This window comes from Sturnus vulgaris, chromosome 4 (assembly GCF_052056855.1).
Source record: "Sturnus vulgaris isolate bStuVul1 chromosome 4, bStuVul1.hap1, whole genome shotgun sequence".
In the NCBI taxonomy this organism is placed as follows: domain Eukaryota; kingdom Metazoa; phylum Chordata; class Aves; order Passeriformes; family Sturnidae; genus Sturnus; species Sturnus vulgaris.
The window spans coordinates 10,386,956-10,405,658 of NC_142246.1; the positions used below are offsets into that span (position 1 = coordinate 10,386,956).

The window sequence follows — 18,703 nt, forward strand, 5'->3', positions numbered from 1 at the left end:
GATTCTGCTAAGACTATTGCAGACTAGGAGTTTCAGTAGTGTGATAAAACCACAAGGCAAAACCCAAAGAGAAATACAGTGGGACTGAAAGTGAAAATGGTCGTACAGCTAGAGTCTGAGGTCTAGGGATGATCAGAGGATAAAGTGCTGAGGGCAGGGGATCAAAGAGAAATATATAACAGATGGGAGGGTGGGAGAAACAGAAACATTCCCTCCAGATGGCATGTATTATCTCCTGGAAGGATTGGCAAGATTGGAGAATCTTGCCAAGAGGAGGATATACCGTGAATAGAGCTATACTAATTGTATTATATTAAATTCTATTCAGCAAATAAGAAAAGACTTCTTGTAAATTAGTTACTCTTTTAGAAATGCAGATTCCATGTATTAACCCAACTTGCTCTCTTTGTACTGTTGTTATTGGTATCACTCTGTATTCAGTATATAACTATGCATATTTTCTAAACCATCCCAAAATCAATCTTCTTCTGTTTTCCATCTCTTCCCTAATGTTTTTTTTTCTTGATACCATCCCATTTTCTGTGACTGTTTTTTTTTTCCTTTTTGGCAGAGTAACAAGGTTCAGGGGCCTGCAGATTTTATGAATCTTTTTATGGTGGCTTGGCTTTGTGGAAGAATGGTGTGGATGTCACTGGATATGAGCCAATCTTTCTGTGAGAGGGTCTGCAGGGTGGGTGCCAGGAGGGATGGGAGTTGGAAGACTGAAACAGAATTTTAGAATTAATTAGAGAAACAAATATAGAATTAATTCTAGAAATCAAAATTAAAAATTTAAATTTATAAAGAAACCTTTATTCTCTTTAATTCATGAAAGGACAAATTGTTCCATTTAACTTGGAAAGGGTTAGGAGATATACCATAAAAATTGTGCTTGCCTAGAGTATATGATGCTTTTCTCATCATATTTTTCTAATTAAATGATCAGTCCAAAGGAAGATTGCTGAAGAAAGGTGGGTTTAGGAGTTTTTCCCACCTCAAGTTTTCAAACTTCTGAGCCTTTTTCTAGTTATGAATTTAGAAATTAATAACCTATATGGGGGGGATGTTTATGGTCTTCTTTTTATAGGCCTGGGAGTTGTGTTTTTGAGCTTCCATCTATGAAATGAGAATTGGAAAATTGTTTTATTATGGAATGGAAAGTTTCAAATTACTGCAGTAGCTAATATTTGAAGAAAAATACCACATTTTCAAGACTTGCCATAAAATTATAAGAGTTGGAAATTTTGGGTGAAGTCAGAGGCTTAAAACTTAAAGGTAAGTAGAACTACTTCTGAGGAATTAAAGAAAAAGCAGCATAAGCACAAGTAGCAAAATTATAAAGCAGCCTCAGTTTTCCCTGTGAAGATGTAATGATGGCAGAAGAGAGGAGCTAGCAGAACTCAAAAGCCAGGGTGGGAGGTTGATAGAATGAGGAAAACCATAAAGAGGACATGGGGACAAGCGTGGAGAAGTTAAAGTCAGTCCAAAGGGCCAGTGTCCTCTCATTTATGGTGACTTAAAACAGGTCCTTGGAAGAAAGTAAAGAAAGTGATACTTCCCAAGGTAGGTGGTGCTGCTGATTCGGAAGCAGCGGTTTTGTCACATCCTGCCTTTAGTGCTTTAAACTGGAGCTCTCAGCCCAGCCGTGTGACTCAGAATAGCTTTGAGTGCAAGGACCGATTGCAGAGGTGGTTGTTGCACCTTCTCACCCAAGCTATGGGCATTTTTATTAGCTCAGCCCTGTGAAATAATTGGCCAGAGCAAGTTAAGAAGACAGATGTTACTGTTGGTCCGAGCTGTTTGCCACAGGGTTGCATTTGCTTACCCTGGCACGTTTCGTGTGATGTCAGCACACAGAGAATGTTTCTGCAGATAAAGCAAACAGCAAATGATTTCATGAGCCAGTTTGTGACAGATGTGTGCAGTGTGAAGAAACATTGTAGCACAAACTATAGTACTTCTCAAGATTGTGTTATTCCAGCTCATTAATCACTTTTCTCTGGTTTGTCTCCATGGATGACTATCAGTGCTCACGACAAGGCTTTCTGCTTGCCACCCCCTCCACAGAGAAGCCTGTTGAAATTCTGTGTATCCTTATCAAAGCCCCACTGAAAGACAGATGGGAGCTGCACCTCTTTCACGTCTGCTTCACACTCCTCTTCCATTTGGGGCCAAGAATTGCCTTGTATAGGAAATCTCCCACAATGTTTCATGCTGAAAAAAATAATGGATTTAATCAGTATTCTCACAAATTATTTTATCAGTGTGCTTTATCCAAATAAGTTAAAACCATCATGGCTTTTTTTGGTGATGACTGGGTAAAAGGAGAATAAATAATACGCACTCTAAATTAGAGGAATTTGCATAATGAGATTACTGAATCATATTGCTACAGGGAAATTGGAGCATAAAATGTATTTGGAAACGTGTGTGCTTTAAGAGTATTTTTTAATGTGAGGGAGGAAAAAGAGGAGATGCTTGTCTTCTCTCCACTCCAAAGAACCCAAGGGAATGTATATTTACTGCTATCCCCAGGACTTCTCTGTGCTTCTGGCTCAGTCTTTGGAAAATTTTACTAGTCAAGGAGTCATGCATGCCTGTTTCCTCATCCTTTACTTGTCATGGAGCAGCTGCATTTTAGAGTTGTTAGGAAAGAGCAGTCACTACATATGGAAGAGAACAAAATGAATATATTAGTATTTGCAGTTGAGATCAAATCTGAAAATTGACAAGTAATGTGATGTTCGTTGTTGCAAGGGAGAGCAAGGATTCAAAAATTTCCTCTCTATTGGTGCACAGACTCATAAAGGTTTTCCACAGACAAATCTTTTAACACTGGACATTTTGGGCAGGTTGAGTTGCAAGGACAGTTTTTTTACGGTTCTGCCAGTTTCTCGGTGTTCAGGAACAGCAGCAGTGAACCACTCAGATCCCAAATGGAATGTACTTTTCCCCACTGGACTGCCATTCAGTCAGGTCAAAGAGCCTCCAAGTTCCAGTCCCACTCTCCCCAGCCCTTCCTGCTATTAGAGAAGGAAGAAGCCACTGCACCCTTAGTAGGATTAGGATGAGCTTCTATTTTCCAAGGCACTAGATGAGGTGTTTGGTGTTACACAGAGCTACAAAGACATGAGCAACTGAGAGGGGATGGAATTCCTCACAACGAGGTGGGTGAAAATCCCTGAAACAGGCCAAGTGTGAACATTGCCAGGTGGGAGTCACTGCAGTGAAACAAACCCAGTACTGAAATAGCCTCTGCACTGAGGCATCTGGGTATAATCCCGGACTGTACATTGGCCTAAATCTTCTCTTCAGAAGATCTGAAGGAAATTAAGATTTAATCATATTTTATATATTATTTATGTATAAATATAAATATTATATAATATTTTTATATAATAATTATTATATATAATTATATAATTAATTATATTTTATATACCAGTGTAAGGATTGGAGAACTTGAAAGCAAGGAAAAGAACTGGGTGCCATTCTCACCCAGAGGGTGAGAGGAGCTCCTCCTGGCTCTCCATCTAACCTGTCAATAGAGATTTCCCCAAGTTCTTGAGAGGTTGTCTCATCAAAGAACTTCTTTGTTTAATGTTACCTTTGTCTGTTATCTGGCTTCTTGAAGAATCTTTCTCCTTGTTTTTTCGATCATCCCCTGCCTCATTCACCCCCCACCTTTTAAGAGGTGACTTTTATCCCAGATGTCTGATTTGGATGTGATGAACTTCATTCACATAAATTATATAATTTATCAAGTTATAGAGGTCCCTTTTCATCCACCAACATCCCCGAATATTTTCCCCCAGAGCTGCTCTCAATCCATTCTCCTTCTAACCCGTATTTGGGTTGGGAATGTAGTCAAGTCTGTCTGTTGTATCCTCAGGGTATAACTAACCCAGTGAATTGTGATGATGGTTGTCCCACATATCATGCTCGACATTTTGCTTGTTCTTATATAAACCAACTTGCTCTTCCTATTTTCTCCTGTTAAGTGTTCCCTGTCTTATAATATGTTTCAAAAACAACCTTTTAGATGAAAGCGTTTATCATGTTGTTTTTATTAGCAAATGGGAAGTCATGTGGTATTTAGTAAATAAGTATGATTTAGCAACACCAGAGTGTTTTTTCCCCATTTTTGTAACTCTCTTTTCTTGACGTGCACTAAGTGCCAACAATCTGTTTTTCTATTGTAGTTAATGTTTTCTTCTACAGGCTTTTTGATGGCTGCAGTCTAAAAACATCTGCTCATGGACATGATCACTTGGGATTTTGGTTGGTTTTTTGATTTCCACTTCAGTCTTTGGAGTTCAAATTACTCCCACTCACCTGACAGCATCAAAACCAAACCAGAACAAAAGCCCATCTGCTGTGGGTGAATTTCCCAATGCTGACAGCAGATTCAGAAGGGAGCTGAACTTGGGGCCAAGTCCAACACAGATTTTGGTTTGTAGAGCTCATTTGAATCCAGAGCACACCAGGAGAAATACTGGCACCTAACAGTGAGTGAAAAATGCAAAACTAGACCCAAAATGTTCTGGACTTGGTTTTACTAGTGTTAAATAAGCTGTCCAGGACACTGAGGTCAGTGTCTTTTCCCCTGTGAAGTGTTCAATAAGATCTTTGACCACAGGCCACCAAGAGTCAGGTTTATCTTTCTCAGCAGTACAGTACTTTATAATACGGCCTCTTTGAAGCCTATTAGGCACTTGGAAGAAAAGTCCTATCTTCTGAATCACTACCACCCTTTCACTGCAGCATCCAGCAGTCCTTTAAGATCACAGCTGCCATCCAGATTTTAGCCACTCTGAGCCTGCATTGTTCTACAAAATCTGGAGAGATGATAACCTAAGTTTGTGTAGTGGCTGAGTTGAAAGCCTCTCACAATTTCAGAAACCTTTAAATCAATGGCTGATAAGTAGGTTCTTTACTCTGCAGGCAGGCTAAAATTTCCACAATACACAAAATTTCCAGAATACAAATACAGCTTTCAAAACACAACTAGAGAGATGAAAATGAGTTAGCTAGTGAAAATTTAAAAATGCATAGGGAATTTAGATGTCATATTAGAAAGTCTGTCTCTTCAGTCTGAAAGCTCCATCTTAGATACCTAAGTCTATGGTTACAATGAAACAGTTTTACACAATTTGCGGGAGATATAGAAAATTATGTGATCTGGAGAGCCATTTCAGTTCTCTGAGGAGAGAAAATCCTTATGGATCAACCTGGAGGCACTGGCAGAAAAATGAAAACTTCAGCTCAGTGTTGGTTATCAAACACAAGACAGAGGCTCTAAGTTTTTTATTGTTATGGACTTCGAGTTATAGAACAGCAGGAAGTTTTGTTCAATACAAGCAGAAAATTTAGTTCATTTCATGAATATCATGTATTGAATTCAAGGTGCAATTAATTTCATCAAATGTGGATGTCTACTTTCAGATTAGATAAATTCGATGTATTTTAGTGATATATTAACTCTATGAAGAGTATTAGGATTAGTCGGGATACTTGAGTTACATGTAGACATGTCCTTTGCAACTACATATGGCTCAATCCAGTTGACACATGTGGATCTACTGCCATCTGAGCTGCATTTTATTTGGCCTGCAAAAGGGCACTGGCACTGCAGAAGAGCATAGCTCTCTCATATACCCCATTTTTCCTGGCAGCCTTGCAAATGTCTTGAATATATTAAAGTGCTAAAAATCAGTCTGCATTGATACTTAGTTGAATTCAGACCTTGAAGTTAGGGGAGAGGGATCATATGCATTGTGTCTTGTTTCATTGGAGAGCTTGAAAAGGATTTAGTTCATCTTTCACAGAAGACACCATCAATTTTTCCCTTGGTTTAGATGGGAATCAGATAAGCTATATAAAGTAAAGGCAGCATCTTGGGAGACTGAATAGCCCTCCAAACTGACACTATCCAGACTGCATTATTTCATTTCAAATAAAAGTGAAACTGGTCAGAATCAAAACTTATTCTCATCTAATGGCTGGTTTTTATCCCCATCTTGTAGATAGATACCTACACCCCTGATAAAACTGGTGAAGTTGATACTAGATATGTATCCAAGACCCAGATTTTATAATACTGCCAGAGAAGTTTGATTCAGTTAGTGAGCTCCAGAGCTCTGCAGTGGGAAGTTCCTTTGTAGTCTCAGCAGTCCCACTAAAGGCAAGCAGGTCTGGCAATTGCCCAACAGCTGGGGGTGGAGGTAGGACAGTCACCACAGCAGTTACAGTGGAAAAATGCTCTACAGTGCAAAGATGAGGTTGTGATGAGTCCTGATGAACATTTTCAGGAATTTCTGCTAAGCATTGAGCATCCACACTGCTTATCAGATTCAAAGAGATTGGAGGGCAGTCTAGAGCATTCCTAAAGCATGCTGGACAATCCAGCATATCCATTCTCACACAGCAGTGGAGGCGTTCCTGCTGACTCCAACATCAGCACAATAGGGACTCAAAGCACATTTCTGCTGCCAGAACTCTCAGAGCAGAAGCTCTTTAGAACAAAAAACAGTGCATTTATGACTGAAATGCAATACATATCATTTTCCTGTTAAAACTTCCTTACACATACAAAGCTTTGCTTCTTAGCTTGCATACAGTTGTCCTGCCCTGACCAAGCTGGATATTGAGCTGACTGCTCTCCAGTAAAGCCCATGACCATCCACATTGTTGATATCTTTATACCAAATTCTTTTGATGAGCGTATTTCACTAGGCATTTCATGTACACACAGAGACCAGCAGGAATCTTACATTAATTCATTTATCCTAAATTCATGCAAAGACTTGAAGAATATGCTTTCAGAAGGAGACCAATATATCTTTTTCCTGTTGTAACTGTTTTTCAAATTTGGTTTCCCTTAGACAGCAGAGAGCGTAGAAGAGCATGCGGGGTTTATGGATTGTCGCTAGCAAACTTGTGTTTCATCTTTTTAGCTAGATTCTCACATTTGAAAATAACATCTGCTCCTTCCTTCTTTCTCAGTAAGACTTTTCAGAAAGAGATTAGATGCAACCATTTTCTAAAATCCCAATATAATGAAACAGCTGAAAGAGAAGCTTAAAAGAAGGCAACTGAAAAAGAAATGTATTCCCCACCACGATCATAACTCATAGCTATATGTTGTGAGAACTCTAACAAACTAATCCTTCTGGTTTTGGTTTTCAGTCACAGATGAACTAACAGCATCTCATTTAAGTTACTACATGGAACCACTGTGAGCTTAAGAAGCATTAGTCATTTTATTTGCATTCAAAGAGTTGTGTTTTTTAAAATGTAAGGAATATCCCTTTCCTTTAGAAAGGAACGTATCCTGCATAGCAAGGATTAGCAGAGAGGCAGAAAAATCTGTGTTAGCTAAAAATTGATTATATAGACTCATTCGGGTTGGGCAAGGATCCTTCTGTGTCATCAATTCCATTCCACTGCACCAGCACCAAACTGATGATATCAATCAGATTGTGGGATGGAAGAAAGTATCATTTCAGAAAGGAAGAACCTAAAATTATTTCAGTGTATGTGTATGAAATTAAGGACCCTGAACTGCTCTGATCTCTCTCCTGTAGAAAACACAAGCAAGATTTGCATTATTTTTGCCAACTTTCTCTTTAATACTCTCAGTATGATATCCATTGATACACATTTTAATTCTAAATATTTGTTGTTTCTTTTCTCACTGTTTCTTTCAAGAATGTTACTAAAAGTCCTTCAGCAAGTAGTTACCAGCAGATTACATGAGATTTAGCAACCATTCTTTTGCCACATAGCAAAGAAGGTAGTATAGGGCCTTCAGCTTGTGTGCTTCATTAAGACCTGTAGCAGTTAATGAAAACTTCTAGTTGTGGAAATATGCTTCTATTCAAGGGAAACCATACCGAAAGGAAGCAACTTTGCACACAACAGGCTTCCTTTTTCAAGAACTCACTCAAGTTTGTTTTAGTTTTTACACTGCTTCCATTTGGCATTGGGTCAGGCCTCTTCAATGATGAGATTGAAGCTCTCATAGATAGAATATTTTATGCAATAGTAATTCAAAGAAATTACCATGCTACAGTGGAGCATAGCGGAAAATTTTGCTGTAGTAGGAATTCTAGTCTTTCATTTTGGTTTTGACCTAGAAATTATCTGACATGCTATAGACAGATAAATGGTTACCATTTTTTGATTGTATACATAGCTTGAAATAAGCTCAAGCCGTATACATAGCTTGAGATAAGCTCAAGCAGCTGGTTTTCAGTATGCTTTCTATTTTTTTTATATTACTCTCATTATCCCTTACTCCAGTGCTATCACTATAGATTTCATAGGAAGGCAGAGATTATCTTAAAAAAAAATTGAACTGCATTATCCTTAACTCACTGGCAACCTTTTCTTCATTTCTCAGTCTGATAAAGCAGTGCTCAGGTGGGTTTGGAAGGGTGTTACTTTTAATTCAACACATATCTAAGTCAATCTATATCTTTCCTGCAGATAGAAAACCAATCAGACATGGTTACATGGCAGTACACTCCAGACTTTTACAATGCAGGATATTTCATTTCCCAAAGAACTATAGCATAACAGCTATGTTCACAGCAACCATTTTTAGGACATAACCGTGTAAGGTCACAAGGAAAGAGTCTTTGGCTTCCTTCCCAAAGAGCTCCTGAAAAAAATGTTTGTGCATAACTTGGGTCAAATATATCCAGACTGTTGAATGGAAAGACAGAACAAAACTGAATTTCTGTGGCCAGATAATTTCTGTGAAATAATGCTATGTTTCATACTATGGTACTTATGATGGTAATTTTATGAGTTTTTATTTTTGTTTATTTATTTTTATTTATTTTATATTTATTATTTATTTATTTTAGTTTGGTTGGGGGGGATTTGTGTTTTTGGGTTTATTTAGGTTTAGGGTTTTTTTGTTTGTTTAATTATGTGGTTTTTACTCATTTAGAAGCTTCAGTGTGGTGTGACTTTTTCTGTGGCCTATGTCCTTCATTAGCCATTGTTTCTAATTCTTAGTAGATCTGTCACCTTTTCTATTAGACTATAACATTTTAGGGAAGAGGATTATGGTCTTCATTCTACAGGGATAATTTTGTCTACACACATGAGAGTATATAGACATATGTGTGACGGAATTTCTTTTCAGACCTTCTGGGGGCAATTTTTGTTTCTCTTTACAGGCTTTAAGGATATGATCTCTGTGGTGTCTGCTCTCTTACAGTCTGGGTAATACTGGTAGAGATGCTAGAAGCTGTTTATGTGAGATGTTAGAAACTCATTTACACAAGCTGTTATTCTCCCGACCAGCTTCACAGTTCTCTCCTACTTCTCTCCTAGAAAACTGGGACTTGTTTTGCTTTCCCTTAGGCCTCATGACGTAGATCAAGATTTTCCATGGACAAATACAATCAGCATTGGTATCATTTCATAACTCAAAATGGCTCATAAATCCACAGAAATTTTCCATTAGTGAGAGATAAATTTACCTCAGAAATCTGTTTTTATGAAACCTACAGAAAAAATATTCTTGAAATCATCTCCTTTTATATGCATGGTAATAGCCATTTTGCCTTGAGGTGCATTTGGAATTATTGAATCTTAAATTCGAAATTTAATAAAAAACTTAAGTTATTAATCTCATTCCTCTTTCCTCACTAAGTCACTGGTCCTATAGAAGGAGGAAAAATTATGCACATTTCTAAAATAAAAATTATACTAAATATTTTATTTCCCCAGTATTTTATATACTTTACTTTTTCACCAAAATAAAAGTAATTTTTAATTACAAGAATATTTAAGAATCATTTCCAATCCATACTGCTTATAGTAATGGGGTGGTTATTCTTAATAACAAAACCAGGACCATATTCTGCCTTATGGCATATAAGGGCAAGCATGAGGGTTGGAAACCATTGCCTTAGTGTTGTCTTTTCAGTCCACTAGTCTCAAGCACAAATATGGTTATCCATTAAAATTGAAGTTGTTCAGTAAGAGTAATCAAAAGACAGTAATTAGGACCAAGGTCTTTTGACAGGCGTATTCTATAAATATCAGCAAACATAAATAAAAAACATATGCTGTCATTAAAAAGAATTCTATTGCTAAATTATGTCTAGCACCTGTGGAAGACAGCAGTCAGCACCCAGCCTATAAATTTAACATTTTTTGTTCACATAAGCATGTCTCAGTTTTTGCAGACTTGCTTCTGAGCTTTGCCATTACCTCACTGAGGATTTGTGCTCACTGGTGTGTTTGTGTTTGTGTAGCAGTGGAAATTTTTTTTCAGCAAGTATGAGTAGAAAGCCTGCATGTTTTTCAATTTTGAAAATATTATCTTTGGCAAGGAAAGTGATAAACCAAGTGGCTAAAAATGGTGTACTTTCTAGGGTATATTTCTTGGTTTATCCCTGAAATAGGACACCAAACTCAATTACAACAAATCTCTCAGGTGACAAAATTAGCACAGTGGCATGAACTCTGCCAATTAACCATGAGAAGGCTCTCATTAATCTAGATTTTTGGAGTTATGGAGTGATACAAATATTTTATTGCACAAATTACTGATTTGATGCCATGGAATGGTTGTGTGCACCTTTGTAACTTTTGCAGTGTTACTGGAGAAATACTGTAGTCATTGGAAAAGCAGTTGTCTTTTAGTCTTTAGGATGCTTCCCTGAGTTTTCTCAGCTTTAAACCACAGTGCCCAAAGCTGAAAGGCCAAAATAGGACAATCAACAAGTCAATTGGATGTGTAATGGAAGTTTCCAACACTGAGATTATTTACTTCACACACAAGTAGAGACGCAGCAAAAGTGGGTATATGGAAATTGCCCCACTGTTTTACAGGTGAGACCTCCTCTTCCAAAAGAAAAGTTTTATTCCAATAAGGACCTACTTTTGGAACTGCAAAGCCCACATCCGATTATCTTGGACCTTCAGATAAATACTAAGATATTCTGTAATTGTATCCATCAAGCTGTGGGAAACCACAAAACCAGAGAGGCCCCGTGTGGTTTCACAGTCTTATTGACCTGTTTGGAACATTGTGTTGCAACTTCCTTCATTTTCTATTATCTCTTACCCAAAATTAGTCCCTGATAATTAGGGAGGGTAACCTGTCGCCGTTGCTCTTTTTAAAAAACTGATTTGTTAAGGAAGTTTGAAACTGCTTTCTGAATTGAGCTGTCAATCAAAATAAGCAAAGGAGTATCTTGTTACCAGATTCTGATGGGACTTAGATTTGAGGTTTGAGCTGTTCATGTTATAGAAACTGAGGTTATACCACAGGAAGAACACCAGTCAAGAGAATCCAATGGCCAAAATTTTAAGTGTCTATGGGGTTTCAGGTTGCTTTAAGCAGCTGATAAGCATGAGTTTGGAGTTCTGGAGCTTTGGTGTCAGGTGCTGAATATCTGACCATTCATCTGTCTAGATCACACAATAGTGCTTCAAAGTGTTTTCACTGAGGGCAGTGGACAGAAAAATGATGTGAGCCAGAAGAAACAAATAAGAAAAAGTACTGGAAAAGATTGTGTCATGCTTCACCCACTATTACATCTGATTCTTCCTGATAAATATTGTAAAATTTTGCAAGTAGCGTCATTTTTCACTTACCATTAGGAAATCTTACATTCAGCTAAAATAAAAATCTGCATATGAAACAATTCTGCCTATTAAAATGTTTTAGTAGTGGAAATGAATTTCTGAACAGACCAGTAACATGCAACTGATGTAACATTTCTGTTCTAGATTATGGGTTTATAGTCCAAGATGTTAGTGACAGCTGTTCATTAGCCTACACTCCTCTCCCAGTCTCATTTCCCGAGTGGACAGGCACCCATAGCAGAATCATCAGGCTTGGTAAGTAATTGTTTCTGCATCAGCCTGGAGACTAAACTATCCTTCCATAAACTGAGAAAGCCTTTTAGCATCATGTATTTCATACTGTGCCTGTGCTGTGCCTGTGCAGATAAAGAAATTATGTCTGTCTCTTTTGCTGTCATATCTACTTTCATTCACAAGCACTAAGCTTGTCTGAGCACAAGAATAATACAATGGAAAAGTTAAATCTTCCAAAAGGTTTTTTATTGTTTAGCTTGGGTTACCAAAGCCCATTCAGTCACTGTAGGATACGTCATTCCTTACTAAGCATCTATCCAGTGTTTTGGTATAACCACCATTCAAAATCTTTCCTGAACTCTTTAACCTGATTAATTCCCGTGACACTTACAGCTTTGTCACTGGTCACAAGTACATTAGCACTGAGAGTGCCAAAAATATGGTTATAGCCTAAAAAATCTGAAAGCAAACAGGTTTCCACTATCTCTTGCTCTAGTGATGTAAGCATGGTTTATTCCTACAGAGCACAACCAAGTGAAATAATGCCTTTTTAGTAAGTGGTTGGACAACTAGACATGAAAGAGTCTGAATCACCATCTTTGGCTTCTTTCCACTATAGTCTGGGACATTTATAGATGGAAGGCATTTGATCCCTCCAGCTAAAGCTGTTCTATTTTGTCAAATTAAATCCTGAAAGCATGCAAAGGATCAGAAGGATCCCTAGGGATCCCAGTACAGCCCTGGTGCCCTGAGTCAGAAATACCTACAGCCAGGACACAAAATATTTAAAAAAAAAATTATCTAATTTGTTTTTAACAAAGTGAACAAGACCCTCAGTATGTGATAGGTCTTGGTACTTTAATGAAGTACTCCTTCTATTATGAAAATATACAGTATAAATTGTTTTTCTTTCCCCTGCAGATGAGAGGAGCCATCCTCTTTGTAAAAGACTTTTACATTGTCAAGCATGTTACATCTGCCCTCAGTCTGTTCTAGACTAAACAAACATTGCTCCTTCCACAAAGTTCATATTTTCTAAACTTCTTATCGGTTTTATTGTTCCTCTTTGTACTCTAATTTGTCAACATCTTTCTTTTGTTGAGTTGTGCCTAAACTGGATACAGTCCCAAGATCTCCCTGGACAAAGAATAAATGTATCTCTGTTGTCCATGACACTTGTACTGATTTGAAGCTTGCCATTTTTGTACTACAGCCAGAATGTGTATTAATGCCTGACTTGTCACCCATCACAATCCCCCATCCACTTCTGTTACCCAGTCAGCTATTCCCCATTCCACATCTATTTTCCTTAACACAGGCCTCTAGCACAAGTTTCCTTTCTCAAAGACATTTGAATTTTGATCCTGCCCTCAGTAGTGCATTTAGCCCCTTCTAATTTGCCATTAAAGGCAAATTATATACATCTACATTTCTTCAAAAGAATGTTGATATTTGAAGTCCTTTCCATTTTGATAGTGTTAAGTCCCAGCTGCTTGTTTTCAAATTCATTATAAATCACAACAAGAGCATGCATGAAGTGAACTGTTTTACAAAAGTTGTCATTTATGACTTCACCTTCATCCCATTAAAGCACTTATCCTGCTCTGACATATGAGCTCAAAGACACTTTACCATCATCTTGGTACTTCCTACTGCCAATTTTATGCCAGTGGTACATATTATGTCTTTGTTTTATTAAATCCCACTTCTGAGTTCCTTGGTTGCCACAGATTTCTCAGAGTATAAGGACTATGGCAATCCAAGAATTGCAAAATTGTTGTCAAATCTAAACTGCAGAGACTTTGTGCTTTTCTACTGGACTCCCTATAATAATAAAGAATTCCATCCAAGTGTAGGTTCTTGGGATTGAACCAAATTATATGTTCTTTGGAAAAGTTATGCAAAATAAATGTGTTAGAAGATATTTTCCTTTAATAAGTTCAATTATAAATACATAAACCTACTTCTGAGTCATTATTTAAGCCCCTGTAATAAGGAAAATTTATTTGCATGGTGTTTTATTCTAGAGATTTTATTAATTTGTTTTCATTCATGAAAGATGAATTTAAAGAATGAACATGATTTTAATGTGCAAAAGAATATGAACTAAATGAAAAATTATACTTAACTCCACCCAGAAAAGTGCTACACCTCCCCTTCGGAGACTGAGAATTTGAAAGGAAGAAAACAGCTTCAGGTTGGCTTCCAATATTCTCTAAAGTCTGATGAATTTTCCCCATTTTGCTTTCCACCATTTACTCAGAAGTATTGCCTCAAGATTTGGATTATTTCAAACAATGATATTCCACCATACCCTGTAATACAGGACACAGAAACTAAGCACGATAGTAAAAATTAACAGATTCTTCTTTCTTATGCCTGAATTCAGACATTTGCCAAGATTGTCAACATATCTGAGACATTTATACTTGGCTTACTGAAGCTATGGATCTGGGGAACTCAAAGGTTGTAACTTTGGTACTTTACTCCATGAGGTCTAAAAAGTAATTATCTTTGTTTCATGTACCTTCCATAGTGTCCCAATCCTCCTTGTATTGTAGGGAAATAAATTCTTCAGTCAACTTAAGCAAAATAAAAATAGGGCTAAAATCTTAATATTAATTGTATGTTTGCAAAAAATTATAACTTTAAGAATTTCTGATATGCAGTAACGTAATGAAGGTACCTAAGAAATGGAAAATAGGCATATTATACAAAAATTCTAATTCTGCAATCTTCTATCTTTTTATAATTCTTTTGGTACCTTTTAATGTACATTTATTACTTTTCTGATACATGTAATTTTTACCGAAACTTCCTATGGGAATGTAGCGAATGAATTCTTGAATCTTGTTAACATGCACATCTTCAGTTACCAATCTGAGTCTCTTTGCTTAAACTATATTGCTGGTAGCTCAGAAGCGAGTTTAATGGCTTCATCTTTAGTTGCTATGGCACAACTAATCAATACCATGACAAAAAAAATACCACTCTTGAAGATGCAATGAAGATATTAAAAATTCATTGCTGTCCTGTGCTTGTCCAATGCACAGATTTTTTTTGTTTTTTTCTTTGTTTTGTTGTTCTCTGAAAGAACTGGTTGCATAATTTATTCTAGAGATTATGGTTAGGTTTTTTTGCAGAGTAGAAATAAAGTCATTAAAAATAGTGTAGTAACCCTGTATTAGATAAAAAAGTAATGCTAAAAAAGAGGATCTACAAGTCTCATGAGACTGGTTCTGCTATGCTGGAATTCTCCAAACTACTTTGACCATAGTGGAGAATATCCCATACTCATTGGTACTTTAATTGAAGCCTAGATGCATATTTTGTTAGATCTTTCCAGGGTATTTTAAATTACATGAGTGATACTGAAAATACATGTGCTTGCCTAACAAAACCTTTATATTAAGATGTTTCAGCTTTAAGTTACAATTTCTGAAATTACAAAAGGATAAGGGAAAATATGACTTGATACAACTTTTGAGAAATAAAAATAATTCACAGTTTCCCTAATATTTTCCTTTATTTCAGAAAAAGTGAAGGCTCAGTTTTAGAATTTCCTGACTCTCCAGTACTGAAAATTAAATGGAGAATAAAATGATGTAATTGACAGTCTCTAATGCAGTATAACTGATAGACTAACTGTGGAAGGTTTTTGCACAAGATATACATTAAGGATGAATCCAAGCAGAAATTATCAAACTCATATTCCAGTAAAATCATCCAAATATTAGCTTTATGGAAGTGTAAACAAAGCAGGCAATAACTTGGCTTAGGAATTGTGGAATGGTAGAGACTTTAATTACAGAAATAGGAATCAGCCAATAAAGGGTAATAGATTTTTTTCGAGAAAAATACTGTAAGGTCTTGAACTATAGGCAAAGTGAGAGACTAGTTTTAGAGTCTGTACTTGTGATCTTTTTCCAAAATCAGACCTCTCTAACAGGTCTTATAAACCAAATCCTGTAAAATGTGTCCCACTCTGCAGCCCACTTTCCAGTAGAACCTTTAATATTTTGTGGAGCAGTAAAGGAGAGGGGAAGGTCACTGAAAGGACAAACAAGAAGGATGTGTAGGAATATGCCAAAACTTTTACATCCTGTGGAGAAGTGCTCCTCATGGTTTAGTGCAAACACAACGATGAGGAAATCTCTGCCGTTCATCCCTGCCCACATTAGCCACTGCTCCAGACTCTCACACGGGAAAACACAGACCAGGGCTGCTCCCAGATGGGAGGAAGCTTCAGTCTCTCAGCCCACATTCACTGTTTCCATTATTCCATTCAACTTGGGCCCTTCTGCAGGACCTCGGCATTCAGCTTTTATCTCCCATGGCAAGGGAATGTTGTGCTACATATGGACCTTTAGCCAATCTCAAATTCTTAATTTGACCCAGATCTAGGTTTTTATTTTAATGGAGCTTGGCTGATTTATGTGAGCTGAGAATGTGGATTATTGTCCAAATCAGAATTCCATGTCTCAGCAACTGAGTAAAATAAAACCTTAACTTGTGAACAGAGAGATCCAAAGGCAGCAATATAAATATTTTTAAATGCTCAAAGTTTATATTAGATTTAACTTGCTATAAACCATATCCAGAATATTTAATGTAGGATTAGTTTATAAAAAATAATTTAAAAATAGAACACAGTTCAGAAAAGATAACAAATACATTTGGGTAATCCAGGTGTAGATTTTAAAGTTGATGAGCACTAAAAAATCAGCTTGCCAAACTGCAGCTATTTGCACATTAACAAAGAATAAAAGCATAGAGAAACGTGCTCAGTGCACTGCGTTTAAATTTTACCCCTTGCTAATTATAAAGGATGTGTCTAAAAAAAAGCAGAAAAGAATTCTGAATCCATGTCATTGCTGTGAGTATGGGAGACTGGACATTATGTAGCACTATCTTCAAAAGTAGTTCCCATGGATTTTTCCTCATTTTAAGTAGAAGATAAGTCTTGTTCATACTTCTCACAGCTTTTCTCTTACTTTCCCTTGGAAGTCTTGTAGGTTTCTCTGCCTCACCCTTTTCAGAGCACAGAGTGTGCACATGGCAGAGGCTGCTCACTCCCACAAGATGCAAGTAGATGAAGCTTGCTCAGTAGGCACAGAATTTTGGTAGCATGCTTCAAAACATCTCTCCTACGCAAGTTAAAATGTTTTAAAAGCTTATGACAGGAATAATTTTCTATAGGAGAAAGCACACTGTTAAAAAAAATCTCTGCTTTCCTGGCAAATCATTGTTCCTGGTAACCAAAGCTTAATAGTGAACAGGTAACCAGACTGCTCTGTCTAAAATAAACATTGACCAATTAGTACACTTAGACTCATTCTTAGAAATAGGACTGATTTTTTTCCAACGTTAACTGGTATGTGGCAGACACCCAGAAACCAGCAAGAGTGATGAAAAGCCTGGCAGACATAAAAGTAAAAATTATGTCTAAAAAAAGAAAGCAATAGAGCAAACATAATTGGCAAAAGATGCAATAAAGGACAACTTTTCTCTGATTTACTAAAAAAGTTTGCTATCTTTTTAATGATCTAGAAAGTCACAGATGCAACTTTATACACAGTGATTCTACACAAAAGTTCTACTGTGAAAGAAGAAAAAATATGCCAGAAACAAAGACAGCCATTAAAATTCATTAGTAAAAGATTTTTAGGCTAAGATACTTTTTGACACATACCTCAGTTTTCTTGAAATTTCCTGTAGTTGTAAATATTTCAAGCTTTTAAGAAACCTGAAGTTACCAATAAGTTAAAATAAATGGGATATCTTGGACAATGAAAAAAAGAATAATAATCATCTAATTATCATTATTTCATGCTGAACAACTTATTTACTCAGCTGTATGTTTGCATGTAAGACTGCTGTTATCTCTGGTATGCAGGAAGAACAGAAAAAAGAAGTTTTATACAGTATGTAATTGACAGACCTACAGCAGAGCATAAAAGAAAAACAGTTTTCAGATTACTTAGTAAGCAATTTACAAGTGTTTTCTCTTGAGTTCAATTCATCAGTACTAGAATGCACGATTTTAACCACGTCTTAATACAACAGAAGTCTTGACCAATATGAGACAAAGATTCAAGATTTAGAGGAACTTGCACTGCATATCACTTTAATCTACCAAGGAAATATCTTTTATGCCAAGAATTAAAAAGCCAAGCAGAAATAGTTCCTATGGAATAGCTTCACGGATAGTGTGGATGTATTTTTTTCACTATCCTGTGTCTCTACAATTTGGGTGTATGGTTAGTACTAATTTTACAGGAAGTTCCACCTAAATATGAGGAAAAACTTCTTTACTGTACAGGTGACAGAGCACTGGAGTGGGTTGCTCAGAGAGGACGTTTTTACTGGAGAAACTCAAGAACTGTCTGGACACAATCCTGTGCAATGTACTGGGGCCAGATGCCCCATGTCCAACCTCACCCATTCTGTGATTATGTGAATATCAGCTCTGAAAACATAAGACAAATCCTGACCACATTTTATATTTATGCTCAGAAATTTAAGTCTGAATTAAGAAGGGAAGAGTGATAAGGAATCTGATCAGTGCACACAAATATCTCAAAGGCAGGTGCCAAGAGGATGGTGCCCAGTGACAGGGCAAAAAACAATGGACATAAAATACAACACAAAAAGTTCCTCCTCAACATGAGGAAGAACTTTTGTACACTGAGGGAGGCAGAGCTCTGGAACAGCTTCCCAGGGAGGTCATGGAGTCTCCCTCTCTGGAGACATTCCAAACCTGTGTAACCTGCTCTAGGTGACCCTGTCTTGGCAGGGGGTTGGACTGGATGATCTCCAGAGCTCCCTTCCAACCCTACCAATTCTCTGATTC

General features: G+C 37.0%; 1 long non-coding RNA gene across 1 annotated transcript in view; it reads left to right on the plus strand.

The window, feature by feature from the left end:
• Positions 1–754: 754 nt before the first annotated feature.
• The window catches only part of LOC148223870 (uncharacterized), a 37,979-nt gene continuing 20,030 nt past the window's right edge, over positions 755–18,703 (plus strand). The window contains exons 1-2 of the long non-coding RNA XR_015803014.1: positions 755–1,275; positions 11,761–11,871. This is a non-coding gene — a long non-coding RNA (uncharacterized LOC148223870). The remainder of the gene's footprint in view (positions 1,276–11,760; positions 11,872–18,703) is intronic.